This window comes from Nyctereutes procyonoides, unplaced genomic scaffold (assembly GCF_905146905.1).
Source record: "Nyctereutes procyonoides isolate TBG_1078 unplaced genomic scaffold, NYPRO_anot_genome, whole genome shotgun sequence".
Classification (NCBI taxonomy): domain Eukaryota; kingdom Metazoa; phylum Chordata; class Mammalia; order Carnivora; family Canidae; genus Nyctereutes; species Nyctereutes procyonoides.
This window is the reverse complement of record NW_026575160.1, coordinates 20202637-20222375: the sequence shown is the minus strand read 5'-3', so window position 1 is coordinate 20222375 and position 19739 is coordinate 20202637.

The window sequence follows — 19739 nt, the reverse complement described above, 5'->3', positions numbered from 1 at the left end:
GTTCTCAAACTTCACATTAATCTTGGGAAAATCTAAAAAAAACCAAAACCTCTGCCTGAGCTCATTTTTAGAGACTTTGATTCAATAAATTGGGGTAGATCCTAAATATGGGAATTTTAAAAGCTCATTGAATGACCCACTGCCATAATTTCCCTGGAGAGGCAAGGATTAGGGTCTCTAGACATAACTGCTGACTTATTATATCAAGTAAACATTCTACTTATAAGATGCTACTTTAATCTTGATCAAATTATACCATGTATCTTTTAAAAAATTTTGTTTATTTATTTGACAGAAAGAGAGAGAGAGAGAGAGAGAGAGAGAGAACACAAACAGGGGGAGCAGCAGAGGAAGAGGGAGAAGCAGGTTCCTCACTGAGCAGGGAGCCGGATGCAGGGCTCCATCCCAGGACCCTGAGATCATGACCTGAACTGAAGGCAGACGCTTAACCTACTGAGTCACTCAGGTACCCCTATACTATGTATCTTCAATTTTGATTAAATTATGCGATTTATCTGATCCAAGAGTTCTTTATTTACTCTATATGATAACAAAAGGCTTGTGTTCAAAAGCAATCAGCTCGAAAATTCATCTTATTGTTTATTCCATAAATGATTATTAAACACTTATTATATACTTGGCTACTCTGGGGCCACAGAGATTAAAAAAACAAAACAAAACACAACACTAATTTTCCCAGAAGGACCTCTTAGGCTCGTGGGAGAGCTAGAAAAAACCTGAAAATCTCATATACTGAGATGTTGAATGGATTCACTTTCTTTAGGCCGAAAGATTTATTGAACACCTACTTTGTGCCAGCCGCAGGAGAACTTTGGCAAAACTGGGATGAACAAAACAATCACTACCCTGGAGCTCACATTCTAGCTGGAAAGACGATATATGGTAGACCAAGAGTCAAGATGCCACATGACACATCCGATAATAGTTATCAACAAGGCCGTGCAACCCAGAGAAGGTACTAACTACCTATAGCTGTCGGAGTCATTGAGAGGGGGCTTTCAAAGCTGGTCTTGAGTAAGCACAGACCAGTGAATGAGAAGAGGAGAGGAAGGGAAAGCCTACAGGAGTCTTTAATGCCATGTCCCAGGGCATGAACTGTTCACCTGGGTGGTAGGGTGAGTTGCCATTGCCTGTGGGAGAGCCCAGTGAGTAACTCATTGTCAGAAGGAACCCCATGGCCACCCAGAATCCGCACAAGCAAGCTGCCTAGTGATTCCCAATCCAACCACAAGTCAATCTGAACGGGAGATACTAGTGCTGATCCCCCTATACCTGGAGGACGGAGGGTAGAAATGATTCTTCCTCAATTAGATGGCAACAACTAAAGGCTAATATGCCTGAGGTCTGGGTCACAAATACTCTGTGATGATAGCATTTACTATTCATACAATCCCGTAAAGCAGGCACTTCTTTTATCTCCATCATTCGGATACGGCCATTGAGGTGTAGAAAATCAAGTAACTTTCTCAACAGCACATACAGAACTAAAGCCAGGATTCGAACCTGGAAAGTTTCACTTCAGGGTCCACATGCTTTGCCACCATTATTATCACTTCTATTAGTAGTTGTATGTCAACTGGCCTCAGGTGAGTGCTTTTGGCATGTCATGAACTGTGCTGATCCCTTTATGTACAGCATCTCTTTAAAAATCCAGGAGAGTTTTATTATTGTCCCTATTTAATAGATGACAAAACTGAGGCCCAAGATTACACAGCTGGTGAACAGCGCGGCCTTGATGCGAACCATATTGGTCCTGTGGCAAAGCCTTCACATTGAACCGCTGCGTGGTTCTGCCTCTACTTGAAAAATGACCAAGGGACCTAGGGAAATGCAGTTACCCAATTTTCTGGGTTCTATCTTGGGCTAGACATTGTGTGTAAAGAACAGCCTAGTCCCAGTTTCTAGCACGGTTTGTGAGGAACAGAAGAAAATTCTGCTTTTATCACATATTAACTGCATTTATCTGCAATCATCTCATGCAGCTATTAAGACCCTCTTCCCCCCACCCCCTGAAGTGACAGTGTGATAAGAAAGAGAGGGCAAGAGAGAAATAAAGAAGCTTCTCAGCCTTTCTTTTCTGTGCATGTATTTCTCCCACACCCCCACCCTGCCATCCCATTTATTCCTAGATTATGGTTTTTGTCCTTTCCTTGGAAGTTCAGGGACAGTGAGACATCAGTGAGAAGGAGTCCTGGGTGTGAGGGTGTTTCCACAACTAGAGAAAAGTTTACTTTAGGGAGTTTTCAGAAGACTGCATCAGGTCCCAGAACCCCCTTTCTTCTGCATGTGACGGAGACACGGTGGGGTGTTGTGGTGTGCTGTGAGCGCGATGGCTGGCACTCCAGTCCAAAAGTGCTCAAATACTTTAATTTCATCAGGAATTAGAGATTATAACATAGATGAAAGATGAGTCTATTGTTAGTACTTGAACTCTGAGTGAGAGAGAAAGAAGGGGCCTGAGAGCTAACTCAATTGGAATTGCAATAATCCTCCATTTATCCTATCCCAGCCAAGCTCCACTGGCAGTGAACACTACTCAGTATTTTAATTCAAAGTTAAAAAAAACCTTAGATTAGTTAACATTTCTTTTTCTTTTGAAAATGCCAACTTTTTTTTTGAGATAAGTGCCTGATTCCATTGGTTTTGTGACTATGAAATGCTTCAAAAATGCCACACCGAATTATTTTGGAGGGTGGGGAGGATAGTTTGTCAAAGTCAAGTTACACTCATGGGCTTGTGTAGGACAAGTGAAAATCCTCCTTCGCATGTGGCCCAGGAGAACAATGTTGTAACGATTGGCTTAGAAAAACCTACATAACGATGCCCTTGGTGTTCCCTGTTGGTGCTCTTTAGTGCTGCCATGATGGTGGCCTGCTCTGGCATGCTCCTTCCAGGGAAGAGTTTCTGGTCAGGTGTTCCCAGCCCCTGGTTGGGCTCCTGCCAGTCACATCTGTCAGAAGCGTGGCACAACTCAGCCATGCTGGATCGTGCTGGATCTGGGAGCCAGGATGCCCTCTGCTGTGACACCCTGGTTCCTGATTTGGCACCTGTGCTCTCATGCTTGCTGGACCCCAGAGCCCAGGATAGCCAGGCACCCTTGCAGAAGCCTGCCTCTGCAGCCGGCTCCTCTTGGCACAGGAGAGCTATTATTGCAATTCCCTTGGCTCCTCTGCCTTTCCTGACATCCATCAGCCTGGGTTGAATTCCACACCTGCATCCCAAAGAGGCTGTAAACTCCGTGAGACCAGGGATTCCTTCTGCCTGCTTTGACCACTTACCCTATATAATGCAATGCGGATGAGTAGTAAACACATGGACAGATGTTGCCACAAATTATTTATTTATTTATTTATTTATTTATTTATTTATTTATTATTTATGATAGTCACACACACAGAGAGAGAGGGGCAGAGACACAGGCAGAGGGAGAAGCAGGCTCCATGCACCGGGAGCCCGACGTGGGATTCGATCCCGAGTCTCCAGGATCGCCCCGGGCCAAAGGCAGGCGCCAAACCGCTGCGCCACCCAGGGATCCTGCCACAAATGATTTAAAAATTAAAGTTAATTCTAAAAAAATGACATCGAAGCACCTTCTAATTTTGCCATTACAAGCATCTTCTCTAATAGCTTTGCTTCTGACAGTCTCCAATATATTGGTCTCAAATATATCTATTCCAACTTAACATCGTACTTTTGCTTTTCTCCCAGCCGTTGTAATGAGGCAGGGCAAGGTTGACAGCCCCCCAGAGTGCATACATGGCTCCAGCTCACCCAGAGCTTGAAGAATCTGAAAGAACCAGTCCACACTTTTCTAACACATTTGCAAGTTAACTCTGGGCCTCAGGTACACATGAACAGGACCCCATGAAGAGGTTGTACATCCAAGAAATGACTTAATAGGGTTTTCCATGTAATGATTCTGGAAAACTGATGGTTGTTGCCTTGGACTTGGTGGTCCAGCATGTCAGACTCAATGTAATCAGAGCAGCGGGGCTCAAACAATGTGTTTCTGAATTCTTGATTTTTCTTTTTTACATCCCTGAGTGATGATGGTACGGTTGACCTCAGAAAGATACCAGTTTCTTCAATGTGTAAAGAATATTGTTCATTTCTGAAGAAATTATTTTTCACATCAGTACAATGTAATTTGGTTATCTAACGGAGCATTTAAGCTTTGGCTTGTTCTTTTAATTTTTGTATTCCACATAACAAGTACTAGAGGTCTCTCACCAACCTGCTCCTTTTTTCTTTTTTTTTTCTTTTTTTTTTTTTTTATAAATTTTATTGGTGTTCAATTTACCAACATACAGAATAACACCCAGTGCTCATCCCGTCAAGTGTCCCCCTCCATGCCCGTCACCCATTCACCCCCACCCCCCGCCCTCCTCCCCTTCCACCACCCCTAGTTCATTTCCCAGAGTTAGAAGTCTTTATGTTCTGTGTCCCTTTCTGATATCTCCCACACATTTCTTTTTTCTTAAAGCAGATTCTTTTAGTTTCTCAGAGTTGGTCTCATCTGGTATTTGCAAAGATGCGCATACTCACTCCCAACAAGAAACTTTCAGGCAGAGGAAGGAATGCACTTGACAAGGAGCGAAAGCCTGCTCTGGGCGCATCAGAGCTCCCAGCCAGATGGGGAAGAAAGGTGCGTAAACAAGGCAGCACGGTGTAGGGCAGTGGGGGGAGTGCTCTTAGGAGCCTGGAGAACCAGAGGAAGAGAGCTCTTTGCTGGGGTCCCCGAAGAAGGCAGCACACAGAAGAAAGAACTTTCACATGACTATGAAAGGAGGGAGGAAGAATCAGAGGAAACCTTATTCACACATATAACCCCATAGGATTTTGGTGTGAGGGCATCGCAGAGGCCGCATAGGGCAGTTTTCCAATCCTCAGTCACCCCAGCCACCACTATTTCTAACACCCAAATCCCCTCAACTCCAAGCATCCCTTGCCTGTTTGAACCCCTCATTGGTAGTCCTACTCCAGCAGCCATCTATTCTTTTTTTTTTTTAATAATTTTGTTCTGAAATTAGCTTGGCTATTTTTAAAAAATATTTACTTATTCATGAGAAACAGAGAGGCAGAGACAGGAGAAGCAGGCTCCATGCAAGGAGCCTGATATGGGACTCCATCCTGGTACTCTGAGATCATGCCCTGAGCTGAAGGCAGAAGCTCAACCACTGAGCCACCCAGGCATCCCAGCCATCTATTCTTTGGTAGCTCTGCCTTACACAGGTGTGCAGTCAGCCCCCACTCTGCAGTAGCAGCTTGTCTGTCCTTTCATGGCACAGTCTTGGCCCTTTGAGGGCATACCACATGTCTTCCATACGTCTCTTTATTTCTTCCATAGCTCCCCATGTGACAATACTTTGATGCCTTCCCCATCGTGATTGTCCTCCTCCAGACTGGCTTCCATTCATCTGAGTAACCTGTTCACAAGTAGGTTCCAGAACTGAACCCTATTGTGTAGTTGAACACACACTGGGACTATGACCTTATTTTTTCCAGATATCATGTGAGCCCAAGACTCTTATCAGTATAAGGGAAACCACATAGAATTGTTGATTTCCACTGAATCTGCAACCGAACAAGCACATGACTGGCTGCTAGAGAATGGCTCCTGGCTGATTCCATGATCCAAAGGGAGCCTGGTTCTACCCCGTGATACATATATGATCTCTGCTTCTTGTGCGGGGTTCCCAGGCTGACTCTCCACCTCATAGTCTCTGGTAAGTAAGCCTTGTTAGCTCAGCATACCATTACTGTCCATGTCCCGATCATTAATAAAGATATTGACCAGAACAAAAACGAGGACATGGCCAACCATTGAAGACTTTGTTTTCTTTAAAACTATTGTCACAGATAAGGACATAGACAAATTGTCAGGCTGAATACAGACAACTTATTTTGAACATGTCCTTTTCATGAATTGTGAGCTCTACGACAGATAGTGTCTGTGTAAACTTCAGAACAATTTATTTTGATTAACACTTTCAGTCAGCTACTGATTCAGTTTTTATTGCAAGAAAATAAAGGAGATAGGGATCAGGCAATTGGGGTATTTTGCTAACCACATGTTTATTGGGACAGGCTCCAGCTCTCTGTCACTTGGAGCTTTCTTAGAATATTCCCTACAGTAACCTTTTCTGTATCAAGAGGGAACACGAGTTCTTAATGGAGTTTTTGCAGTTGTTTCTGAGACTAGAACATGCTTTTTAAATGTTTTACTAAAAATGTGTTTCTTTTTTCACATAAGGACATATATGAATAGAATTGTTTTACCAAACTAAAAATTTAAATTTAGGAACTGAAATATTTATTTTTCCACTGTGGAAGAAGAGCTAACTTCCTTGACCATATAAGTACCCCCAAAGGAAAGGAAGCATGTGGCCTGCTATACACTTCTAGATCTAGAGGGATTTATATGTACAAATATATGTCACTATGTATAAATATAAATATATATCACTATGAATTCCCCTTTAAGCACTGCTTTTACCTGCATCCTCCAAATTTTGCTATGTCATTTCTTTATTGGGATTCAGTTCTATATTTTATAATTTCCACTGTGATTTCTTCTTTGATCTAGGTACCTCTTAGAAGTGTGTTAATTAATTTTTATTTATGTATTTCTACTTAAGCTTTTTAGTTTGATTCTGTTATGATCAGAGAACATGGGATGAATGATATAATTTTTTAAAGGTTTATTGACATTTGCTTTATGCCCAGCATATGATTATTTTTGCTCCAGGTACTATGTGAACTTGAAAAGAATTAAGAGAAAAAAAAGAAAAGAATTAAGAGTCTGTCATTGTTCAGTGCATTGTTCTATATATATGCTACTTAGGTCAATTTAAAAAAATATTTTTCAGATCTTGCATATTCTTACTAATTTTTAATTTTCTTAATCTATTGGCTTCACATAGAAGTATGTTAGTTAGAGTCTCCTGCTAAGATATAGATTTAAAATTTTCTTTTTTCTTTTTATCAAATTTTGCTTTACACATTTTGAAATTCTCCACATTCTTTTTTAAAAGTAAAGCAAACGGAGAGGACTAAATGTACCAGGAATAAATCTTACGACAAATACATTGTCATAAGAAAGAAAAAATGGCTTATTGGTTCAAATACAAGTAGGTGAGTGGAACTCAATGGAAAGTCAGAAACAGAATCAGGTATTTGGGGGAATTTAATGTAAGATAGTACCATGTCCTTGGGGGAGAAGTCAGATTATTAATATGAGGTCCTGAAAAACTCAGCTCACAGTGTAAAGAACTATACATCATGCAAAATAAAAGGGTGGATATCAGTGGCATAGAAGGACCAAAGGCTAAATATAAAGATAATAGGAAAAAAATTTAGAAGCTTATCTTTCTGACTGCAGGTCAGGTGGATATTCCTAGAGAAGATCTTAAAAATATATAACCCACAACATAAAATATTAAGATTGAATCATATCAGAGCTGGAATTTCTGTTAAATGAAACCATTGACAAAATTATTAGGTAAGAAGATAATTGCCAAATATAAGAGTGGATGAAGATATTTGGCAAATATAAGACTGACAAGGGATTAAAATTTAGACTATTGAAGAGATTCCTTTTAAATCTTTAAGAAAAATTCAGAACACAAAAAAGAAAAAGTGGACAAATAACATGTATGCCCAAATCTCAGAAGTGAAAAATCAGATGCCTATTGTAGTGTGTGAAGTGATGGTCAAATTCACTAAAGAGGTCCATGTGAAATACAACAATTGTGAGCCACTATATTATCCCTGTTACACAAACAGAAGTGAATAGCAGGTATTGATAAGAGTGAGAGGGAATGAACTCAAGGAATGCTGGTAAAAGTAAAAAAGATGTAAGCAATATAAAAATCAAGTCAAAAGTACTTGCATATAGATACATATATCTATATGGTATATCTCCTATGTCCCCAGCTAAATTTTTACACAGGTCCATTGACAAAGCACATGGAGATGTTCATTGTGACCCTGGTTGTGATAAAAAAAAAATCCTGAAGCACTATAGGTGCCATTCCTAGAAGAATAGCTTATCATAATGTGATGAGCGATTACTGGGGAAGGAGGAACAGGGCAATGAGATTTGAGATCTAAAGGGAACAAATTAATAAGAAAAAGTCAAAACAAGAGACAGCTTTTCCAAATGTGTATGATTTCAATTAATGCTCCATGAATTCAGAGAAATGAGCTCTGTACCTACTGTTCCATAACAACAACAACAACAACAACAACAAAAAAAAACACTCCAAATACCCTTTGACTTGTGTCTTTGAATACTGAAGTCAAATGTATTAAAGAAAGTTTCCTTAAATTGGATTGTTAGGTCAAAGAGAATATGCATTTTACATTTTTGTTATATTACCGGGCTTCTTCTTTCTTTGCTGTTTCAAAAGATTTCCTCACATAAATCTCATTTATTTATATTTTAGGTTGAGTGTAGAGTGAATTAATCAAGTTTTAAAAGAAACCCAAGGGGATGCTTATTAGAACAGAATTCCAATAAAGAATCACAATTTAGGATTACATTAAGTGAATAGCTTATTTTTATGGGTGATTGATCTATTTTCAATGTGAGAACATATTTTATAAGCATAAAACTAAGGAGAAATCATAAATAAAAACATTGAAGTGCTAACAATGATTTTTTCTTGGGTAATGGGACTAAGTGTGCTTTTTTCCCCTTCTGTCTACTTTTCTGGGTTTTCCAAATGTTCTTTAATATGCATGTTCTACTTTTATAGTAAAAGCGTTTATTTAAAAGGAGAACCATCCAGTAATAAGGCCAGGAGGAATGACTGTTTCCAACACTTTTTTTCCCCATTTAATGAGAGGAGAGATTTGAGAACTGCATTTTAAATGTCAGAAATTATTTATCAAAGTCGGTTGCAATGATTAGAGTAGTAGAAAATTAGGATATTATAGTTTTTGGTAAGAAAAGCTACTTTCCTGATGAAGTCAATGTTCCAAAATCAAATGGGTCTCACGATGTGGCATGATCCCTGAGGACAGTGTTACCAAGGTTTCCTTAGTGAAGTATGGCGCTAAATGGTTTTTTTTTTTTTTTTTTGGTCCTAATGTATTTAATGCTCAGAAATTCCCTGAAGGCAGGTGCAATCTATTCTTGCTAGAAGACATCAGCGCATCTTGGCAGAGGGATAGACCACAGATATCTGTGCTTTTCCATAATTAAAGAAGGAGAGCCCTTTGGGGTTAACCCTTACTTAATAAGAGAAAAAGGAGTGTATCAAACATCCAGTTTGCTAGCTCTTTCTAAATAAGTTGGAATAACCATTGACATCTGTGACCACATGGAAGCAGGAGGTGAGACATCTTCATATCTGTGCATCTCAGTGTCATCCTAACTCTACTACTGTCTGGGATAGTAAAGTAGGATAGAGCTGGGAGCTGGGAAGGGTAGAGGACACACAGAAAAGGAGAAAGCATGTGGACATGTTGCAGTGGGAAGCTGAGCCAAGGAATCCTGGGCCTTGGCACTGCTCTGTGGGGTCTATGAGAATAAAAGGTGATGAGTCAGCTGTGTGATTGGCTTCTCCCATTACACTGTTCTGGAGGGTTCTGCAGGAAGCCATTACAAGTGAAGTCAAAGGCTCTCAGACAACTCTTTTAGCTGAGATGTGCAGAATATGAAATTAGAGAGAATAAATTTTGAACTTTAACAAGCAAAGGTGGTGTTAATCTTTGAACTTTCATTTCTTTCTGGAATTTGATTAAGGGGGAAGATTTAATAATCAGATTCAGGGTGTATCTCTCTGGTTGGCATTTTATTCATTTGTTTTTATTACAGAACCTCTGAAATGCTGGGTGGACATAATTTGGCATGGGAAATAAAATAAAGAGCACACTTTCAGGCTTGGGAACTGAATGGCCTTGGGGTCGTCTTAATTAACTGCTCTGACCAATTTCTGAGCTTTCTGGTGGCAGATTATATATTGCCCATCAGCAGTTTCATGGATACACAAAGATACAGATGTTAATGCTTGAGGAGGGCCCTAATTAAGTGGGAGTGAGTCTTCCCTATAACCCTGTAATGATTTTCTCCTCATATGGAACAGACACACCCTGAGTTGACCAAAAGCTTAAGTTCAATGGACCAAGATAAAAATAAGCTAGACAATGTGAGGGGGGCTCTCCCTTCATGTAAGGTTGATGTCCATTCATATGATACTTCTGGCCTCTAGACTAACTACTCTGATTAACAAGTTACATGAAGTAAGGATGCCCAGTCTCTCCCTCTCCCTTCCCTCTTGGGAGAAGCTTCTCAGGAGCAACACTGCCCTTTGGTCCTTCACATTGTAATCCTCACCCCTAACAGGACCTAGAATCCACAGGAAGTTCTGAGAGCCCTGCTCTGGTCCAGTGCTGCTTGTGTCAGAATGGGTACCTGTTTGGTTTGAGTCACAGCCTCCAGCTTTCTGCAGAGAGCATGGATTCTGTTACTCTCCTCAAGGTTTCTCATTTTAAAGGTGTCTACTCTTTCAGACTCCTTTCAGGAAATTTCCTTTTTGGAATCCCACTTGACCACAGGCATAAACTCTGTTCTCCAGTCTTGCCTCTAGGAGCCATTTCCAGTAATAAGGCATTATGCTTACTCTGACTTATTTTTTTGTTTGAATGGATCTCAGTATCTCTTTAGCTTATTTTTTTGGGTTGAGGGGATCTCAGTCTTCTCAGTTGCTGAAGACTATTTGGCCTGTGAACCCAGGGGTCCGAGTACTATTGGGTACAGAATACAGTCTGGCTGCAGCTGACCCCTCCCCTGGATGGGGGCCACATCACTTTAATATCATTTACCTTTGCCTCATGTTTACCCTGCTTAAGAGCTTGTAAATAAGCAGATGATGATACACATTTGAGAGACTATTAGGTCACCTTCCTTGACCTACCCCTTTCCCCAGAGAGTACGCAAGGGATGCATATAATTCAGTTAATGGCCATGAAAATATATAGTGATTATCAGGCTGGGGTCAGTGCCATAGTACCAGGACCCCTGATACTAATGAATGAATTAATGAATTTTCCCTCTGTCTTGGTTTGCCTTTATTTGGAAGAGGGTGGGGTGACTTATTTGTTCAGGAGACAGAAGGTTATTGACCTAAACTGCATGTTTGCTTTCTCCACTAGTGGGGCTGTAGCTGATTTTCTCCTGGATGACCTAAAAGAAAACACACTCAGATACTATGATTATGTATCTTCTTCCAAAAAGAAACCAGAGTTGGCTCATTTGGTGGTACTCAGATTCACATATTGGCAATGACATTGAGTCTAAAGCCTGGCCTTCTGCTGAAGATGCGATAGCAGCTTTCCTGGACTATCCTTGTTACAAAGACCCATGCTGGCTGAATCATCAAAGATGGAAGCTCCCTCATCAAGATATCCTCCATATGCTTCAGTTCAGGAATTTTTGTCTTAATGGCTTGTGTTTTCCTCTCACAATTTGGGGCTCATAGACAAACATAATAGGAAGGGGGCAGTTCTCTTTCTTTCTTAGTGAAAGAAAAAAAAAACAGATATTACAGGTTTTAGAGCTCTAACTAGGTAACTTAAGGTAATGCCCACCTTAGCCCCATGAAAGGAATCACCCCTAAATAATAGCCTCTGCAACCTTATGTTTATTATTTTAAAAAAAATTTATTTATTCATTCATGAGAGACACACAGAGGGAGGCAGAGACACAGACAGAGGGAGAAGCAGGCTCTCTGCAGAGAGCCCGATGTGGAACTCGATCCCAGGACCCTGAGATCAGGCCCTGAGCTGAAGGCAGACACTCAACCACTGAGCCACCCAGGCGTCCCTACAACTTTATGTTAATAGCATTAATTTAGCTTCTGCTCAAACAGCCTCTGGGAAGCTGGGAGAAACCTTTTGGAAGAGAACTCTACTGTAGCCCTGAATTTACTCATTCACCATTCTACTAATCCAGAGTGTGCAATTAAAATATAGCTTCGCCTGTAAAGCCCACTTTAGTTTATCCCTAAGAATTTTTAGGAGGCAGACACTTGCTAAAGATTAATACTCAACATGAAGAGGATTAAATACTTACACAATTCCAGCAGTCAAGAGGAGATTAGGAAAATCATTCTACCTTTTGATTGTTGGTACCCGACTACCCCTGGCCTGGTGTTTGAGGCCAATGACTTAGTTTTTGATTTATGCAATGTAAAGAAACTTTTTAAATTAGCATTTAACTTTCCATGGTGCAGCACAGTGTAAGGACAGGGATTTCGCATCAGTTCCCTGTGTGTGATATTCGGCGCTATTCCTTCTAGCTGTGTGATCTTGAGAAAATTACTTAACCTCTATGTATCTATATTTTCTCGTCTGTAAAAGGGGATACCTTGCCCCACAGGGCTTAATATTAATTAAGTTAATATTTATAGGGCCTTTAAAATTGTCGCTACATATACATAAAGGTTATGCAAGTGTCTGTTAGTTAAAATACACTTAAAAAAAGACACGGGTAAGATTCGTCTGGAAATTATTTTGTGTCCCTGAGCATTTTTTTTTATGTTCCCAAGGAACATGGAGAGGAAATAAACATAAGATTTGCACATAAAGAAAGACGATTTGACCCTTTCTTTGACCATGTGGTTTTGTACATAGAGGCTCAAACACATGACTTCACTCCAGGTGATTTGCTAGCTCCCAACGAGCCCGCCAGTCCCGAAAAGGTTTAGAAAACTGTTTCTTGAGTCTCAATCTAAAGCTTCTTCTCTATTCTTTGTGGGTCCTAGAAAAAGAAGGTAGCCTTTAGGCCCATACAACACCTATAGTCATCCCGTATCTCTCAGAAATATTAATACAGTAAACTTAAAATTCCCAGCTATTACAGTTAGCAATAGAGCCAATAAACAACACCCTTTATGACATTTAACAGATGAGGAAGCTGAGCTTCCTGCGTGTTAATGACCTCCTGGAGCCAGGAGAGTAACGTGCTCCAACTGTGTCTTGTGTCTCTGACCTTTCCCCTTGTGGTGTCATCGTCTCCCTCGGCATCATAAACTGAGCTGGGAAGGAAAAGTTGGCCTTGCCTGATGACATTGTCTTCAGGGTACAGAGGCGGTGGGATGGGCACCCAGGACAGGAGCCAGGAAAGGCAGGAGTGGAAAAGTTTAGACTCTCAAACCTATTTACTTGCCATTTTCCAGATGTTTTCAACTGCTTCTTTCCTATATTTACCCTTCCAGATGAAAGAAAGTACAGTTTTGATGTCAGTGAAAATAACATCGATTCAGCTTCTTGGCTCTTTCCGTCTGCCAAGTGATGGTGAGGTGTCTTGGGATTTTGCCTGTGTGCTTAACTGCTTTTTAAAGCATGATTCTTATAAAAAGTATTTTTCAGTTGCCGCATGACTCTTCAGAACCATCTACATGCACGTGTGCGTGCACACACATGTGCGCACGCTTGAAACTTTAATTTTTTCAAAGGCCTGACACTCCCCATGGATGGAACTCCCAGCTTTCCCGCCGTGTGGAATTTTGGCAACATTGTTATTCTGCACATCAAGTTTACTCTGCTTAGCTGACATCATCAACCCTCACTTTAACTCTATATTTTTAAAGGAAGTCAACACTGTGATGGATCAGTGATTAGGCATGAGCGCTCCGTCAAACAGTGCTATAAATTCGAATTTCTGGGACTTTATGGACAGTGAAACGCGATGACTGTTTTCCACCTGCAGCCCTGCTAATGTGGTAAAATGTGGCAGACTGTACCATCAGACCCCCCTTTTCCCTCAACCCGAGGCAGCAGAGGTGACCAGTCACTAGTGGCCTGACAGTGGAGACCGATCCATCTCCTTTGATCCACCTGTGCCTTGTCCTTCCCAGTGGCTAAGTATTTCTATTATCACCCTCCACAGAGGGTAGAGAACGAAGGGAGGATCCAGCAGGTGGGTATTCAGGTCCCACCTCTGCTTGGAATTTCTCCTCTTTTTATTTTGCCTTCCTCATCACATTTCATGTGCAGAAAGAGTCCAGTGGTAAGACATGTTTTGAGCCAGTGGTATATGAGTGAAGAGGGCAGTGTTGATTCTGAAGATCAGGATAGAGCATCTGACAAGACAAGTAGTGACACCTTGGGAAAATGACATACTTTGCTGAGGCTTGGTTTCTTGATTTCAAAAAAAGAAGGAGGCTTGACTAGGTGATCTCCAAATTCTTTCCCCCACTCTAATGTTGTGCAGTTCACTGGCACTAAATGAAAAGCACTTAATATCAGCAGTACAAACTGTTATTAGTGATGTAGACAGCAACAGGAGCAGGGAAGGTTGGTGGTCATAGGAATCCAGGAGGGAGAGATGGGAAGGGAAATGATATATGAAGCACTGGTGTATATATAAAGTACTCATTAACACAAGAGGCCCATTTTATGGGGTGGGGACGGGGCAACAAGGCCATGTGACTACATGTGGCCAGAGCGGCCAAATCACCCCATGAAATATTACCAGTTTTCCATATTGATCAGGAATTCAAACAGATAAAGGGATTGATGCTACACATTTGGGATAGAATCTAGACCTCAATGTAGGGCGTTTAGTTTAGCTTGGGTCTGGTCTCTGGGGGATATCAGGACAATTGTTTATTTCCCCTGACTTCCTGCAGACTGTCCCAGGGGTGAGAGTGCTGAATTCCCACAATTTTGTCATTGGATGATAACACAGACCTGAGAGTCTCAAAGTCTTGCTTAATGAATGTCAGGCAAAATAAATAGGGAAACTTTTTATGTTAGGGTAGGATGTTAAAAATATACCGAGATCTGAGTTTTCGATATTTGCTTCACTCAGGGGAAGAATTTCAGAATTTCTGCCTTTATGTTCCACCCATATCTTTTTTCACCCATCGGGAGGAATAATTGCCTAGTGCTAGAGGCTCAAGTGTCAGCTCTTAATCTTTCAAAAGGCAATTAATATCCAAAACAAGAGGGCACTATGGAGATAATACATATACTGATAGTTAAAGGAAAATGATTCAAAATTTATTTGGCAAATTATGGCAACATCCCTGATCTTTCCAGAAAATCATTTCTGTATAACTCCATGGAACCTACATGAGGTAGATACTGGCCAAATGACAAGTTCTTCTGAGTGCAAATCAAGAACTCAGGCTAACTGGTGTAAAAGAAGAGACAGCTCTTTGGGAATTCTGTGATCTGGTCCTTTCCTTTGATAGGAGCACATTGTGGGAGGAAAAAAATATCACTTCATATTGGTTGCACAGAGCTCATTTATTTCACTTCTGTGCAGTGATTTTTCTTCTTTATGGCCGTAAATTATTGAGGTTCTTGCGCGGCCTGAAGGTAGGAAGGGGTGGTCCTCAGAGAGCCAGGTAAACAAATGCCCTGCTGGTTAGCAGGTGCTGCCCCATTACTTTGTCTAAAGTTCCTCGGGTGGGCAGTTACCTTATAATTTCATTTTAGCCGAATGAGAGGTAAGGGACCTTGATGCCAGCGTCTGCTCCCTTCCCATCATTTCATCAGAATAGCTTTCAATTTGTGGGGAGCTGCACGAGGAAAAGGAGGAAGATTGAACTTCTTCAATTCCTTGAAGGCAATACACATTTTATAGACACTACACTGTGGAATGGGGGGAGCTGGCAAGCAAGTGGGTGCTTAATAAAGCTACTTTGCTTGCTGTTTTGTGCAGCTTTTTGTCTTGTGAGGGGAGGTAGAGGGCAGTGAGGGTGGAAGGAGCAGTAAGCTCGGTGCTAGAAGACCTGGTTTGGAATACTTGTCTGGGCCTCAGAACTGCTCTCCAACATAGGCAGTGAGCGCACACATTTTTCACTACCTCACAAAGTGGTGGTGGGACAAAAATGAAAGAATGTTGGGGGCAGTGCTGTTGAAAGGGAGTGTTCAACGTTAGTGTTTATTATTTGTTTCTCTCTTTTCTGTTTCACCCTGCCCTTGAAAAGGAGGAGTTAGATGAAGAGGTCAAAATTCAAGGTTAAGGTCCTTTTTTTTTTTTTTTTTTAAATGGTCTTTTTTTTTAAATTTTTTTATTTATTTATGATAGTCACACGCACAGAGAAAGAGAGAGAGGCAGAGACACAGGCAGAGGGAGAAGCAGGCTCCATGCACCGGGAGCCCGATGTGGGATTCGATCCCGGGTCTCCAGGATCGCGCCCCGGGTCAAAGGCAGGCGCCAAACCGCTGCGCCACCCAGGGATCCCCAAGGTTAAGGTCCTTTTATTGCTCAATGAGACTGTGTGGAAATTCACTGCCTGATGGACAGTGGAGCTTATCTGGAGTCCCTTAGTTCCACGTGGGAGGTGAACTCCAGGGGGGCCAGCTCAGCTTTGTGTTTAATCTCTTTGCAGATGCTGGGGGCCAGGCTTGAGATCGTTTCATATAGAATTCGAGTGTAGAGTTTTTCCCTAAACTGCTGATTTTTTTATGGATGAGTGGTGTTTTGTTTGTTTTTTTTTTTTTTTTTTTTTTGGTATGAATGTTTAAGGTTTCTTAGTGAATCATGACATTCTCAAATAGCAAGAGTATTTGGAAGTCCTAGATTATGTGTGAAAAAGCTAAAAGACCAATCCCAACCATTTTTAAAAACAAAAATAAGGTTTCTACTTAGTACCATCACATGTTGGCAGATCAGGAAATTAGTCCTCATATTGACTGGTATTCGAACCAGGAAACCTTTTCTCTCACAACTGCCTGCACTTCAGAAAAAGGTTTTGGAGAACTGTGATGAGTAGAGCATTGACCCTGGGTCATGTAACCATAGATCGTTTCTTTCTGTAGATGACCCTGTCAGCACCCTGCCCATAGACCCTGGCTGGCCCCAGTGTTACACGAGGAGAGGTTCTGTACTGCCTGAGGATATTTGCTGTCTGCTGGAGAGTGCCCTGGGTCCCAGCCGTCCGTCCCCACCGTGTAGCAGGTTGGGAGTGCCAGCGGGGTTCCAGGAATGACTCTGAACCAAAGAGTAACGAGAGCAGGTGTCATCAATTGTCGCATCTAGGTCATGGGCATAAGTCACAATCTGTACTTTTCTGAATGTTTGAAAATGTTCAGAATAATATGTTGGATGGGATGGTGTTATAGATGACAAAACATGGGGAAAATATTCACCCTATGTTGTTCAGAAAAGTGAAGATTATAGAACGGTGTAGACTATGATCATAATTTTATAAATTACATACATATACATATACGTATATATACATGCTGCATAAGCACACACGCACACGCCTGGAGAGGCATGTTTATATGAGAGAGGCATATAATAGAGATATTTATATGCCACTTTCAATACTACCTTTACCTCTATTAAAATATTTCTGGAAGGGAAAACAGCAAAAAGATAGCAACTGTTAGCTGTGGATAGTGGGCATTCAAAATTAAAAACAATTTTTTAATTATTTCTCTGTAACTTCCAGATATTCTCCAGTGTATCAGTTTCTATAGTCAAACTTAAAAACATTTTTAACAAATTGTGTTTTGAAGAGTGTTTAATGACAGAGAAATAAGGCTATACCTACTTGTTTTACGATATGATTATAACAGAAAAACTACATATGTGATTCCGAGGGTCTTAAGAGAGGTTTTTATTGCTGGCAACTAAGGGGAAACAGGGAAGAGGATATTGGGAGCTAAATCACACGAGTGATGATGCTTAACTTTGAGGTATGCTTTTCCGAGGTGTTTGTATTTTAAAAAAAAAATTCTTAAAGCTTTTGGAGGTCCAGATTTTCTACATTTATTATTTTTATAAACCAACAAAACCTTTTCTTCTTCTTTTTTTTTTTTAACCTTTTCTTTCAAAGGGAGAAGGTCTAAGTTCCAGTTCTTGGCCTAGCACTTTTTGCATCTGTGCTTATCTCAGAGGACTGGCATCATTTCAAATGTATCAGAAAACTGTCTTTATAAATGTCGAAAGGAAGAAATTATAACATACATTAAAGTGGTTTTCCTACAGCTTTTCAAACTCGAGAGATTATTTTAAGCATTAAGAATGTGAGACGCTTATTACCAATAAAATCTTCAAGCTCTACTGATTCACCTTTCATGAGACTCATTTTTCATGAACGAGGCAGAGCATAACAAGCCTCATATGTCACTCCCTCAGTTGAAGAGCGACAAGACTCCAGAGCAGGGGAGAATTTTATTAATTCTGTGCACGCCAGGGCTCTCTTTATTGCACACTCCGAGAGTGGAGCCACGGAGCTCAGTGGAAACATCTAGACCATGGAGATGGGCTTGAGGTAGCTCTGCAGAAGCAACCATGAGTCACGTCCAAATCCCTAGTGTGTGATAGCTTGATTGGCATCATTTTCCCCCCTCTCTCTACCCTGATGCCAGCTTTTCATCGAGCAGAATCTATTTGCCTACTTATTTGATTCTGGACAGGCCTGCATGCTTTGGTGGATAAAATGTGGTTCGAGAGCTGTTGTGGCAGCTTTGGGGCTAGGCTTGAGGAGGATTGGAAGCTTCTGCTGCTTGTCTGTTGAAGCCCCTGTGGCATGTAAGAGTTCAAGGCTAGTTGTCTGGAAAAGGAGGTCATGTGTAGGAGCACTGAGCTGCCTACCGTGTGACTTTCTTCTACTAGCACCTTCTGTCTTTCTTCCCGTGCTGTAGATGGAAATGGCGAAGGCGTCCAGCTCTGTTGGTGAGGAGGTTGGCAAGCTGACCTTCTGTTTTGAGAGTGGCATTGAGAAGAGTACATAGTTTGGGATGCCCCTTGGGCACCAGCTCTAAGCTGCGTTCGCAACTAGCTTGGTCCATGAGCAGGCTGGCTCTTGCCCTCTCCTTCTGTCTATTTTGTCTGATTTCTCAACCTAGAGGTGGAGATCGGGGAAGAGGTCTGATTTATTGTCATCCCCTCAAGCCTCAACACTTGAGGATTTTCTTATGTCTGTGTAATTAGAAAAATTGCCAGGATGGAATCTAGCATGGATCCCTTGTCATTGATTTTGTCTGCATTGCAGGGAGTCGTTTAAATTATGTACAGATGTCTCCAGGTCATCAGAGTATTCTGATACAATTAGCCCCGCTGTGCAAGTACAATTGGCTCCAAAGTTTTAGCTATTGGGCAAAACACATGTGTTCTATCCTTAACACTAATGTGAAAACTGCTGCGCTTCTCCTAACGGAGAACAAAGTTCAGGCTTTAAGCCGTTAATATCAATAATGAGTGTTGGTAATTACATAGTGTGGATAATTATAATCGCTATCATTATGCAATTAAATGTAAAAAACTTTTGAAGTGATAAGGATTTTAGTAAAGTCATAACATCAGTGCCAGCCATTCAGGCAGGTTTTTGTTTGTTTTGTTTTGTTTCGTCTGCACAAATTTACAAGTGATCATTGAAATGTATCTGGGACATAAATTTGTAACAGATATTATTAATTATATTATTAATAGCAAATGTTATTACTTATAGAGTTAATCAATTATAAACTAAGATATTATTAAAGATAGAGCTCCATTTTAACCTTAAAACTTGAAAAATAACTAAGCAAAATTTTATGTCACATGCCTCTGAGCTGACTACAACCAGCTTCAACATTGTAGAAGGGAAAAAAATCCTGCTCTGTGTAGCAAAAGTGGGTGGTTTATAAATACGTGGGATCTTTGTGCAAAAACTTACAAAGACAGCAGAAGAATGGATGCGTATCTTGGATTATAGCTTCTGTTACTCTTTGTTTTCTTTTTCTTTTTTTTTTTAAGGATTTTA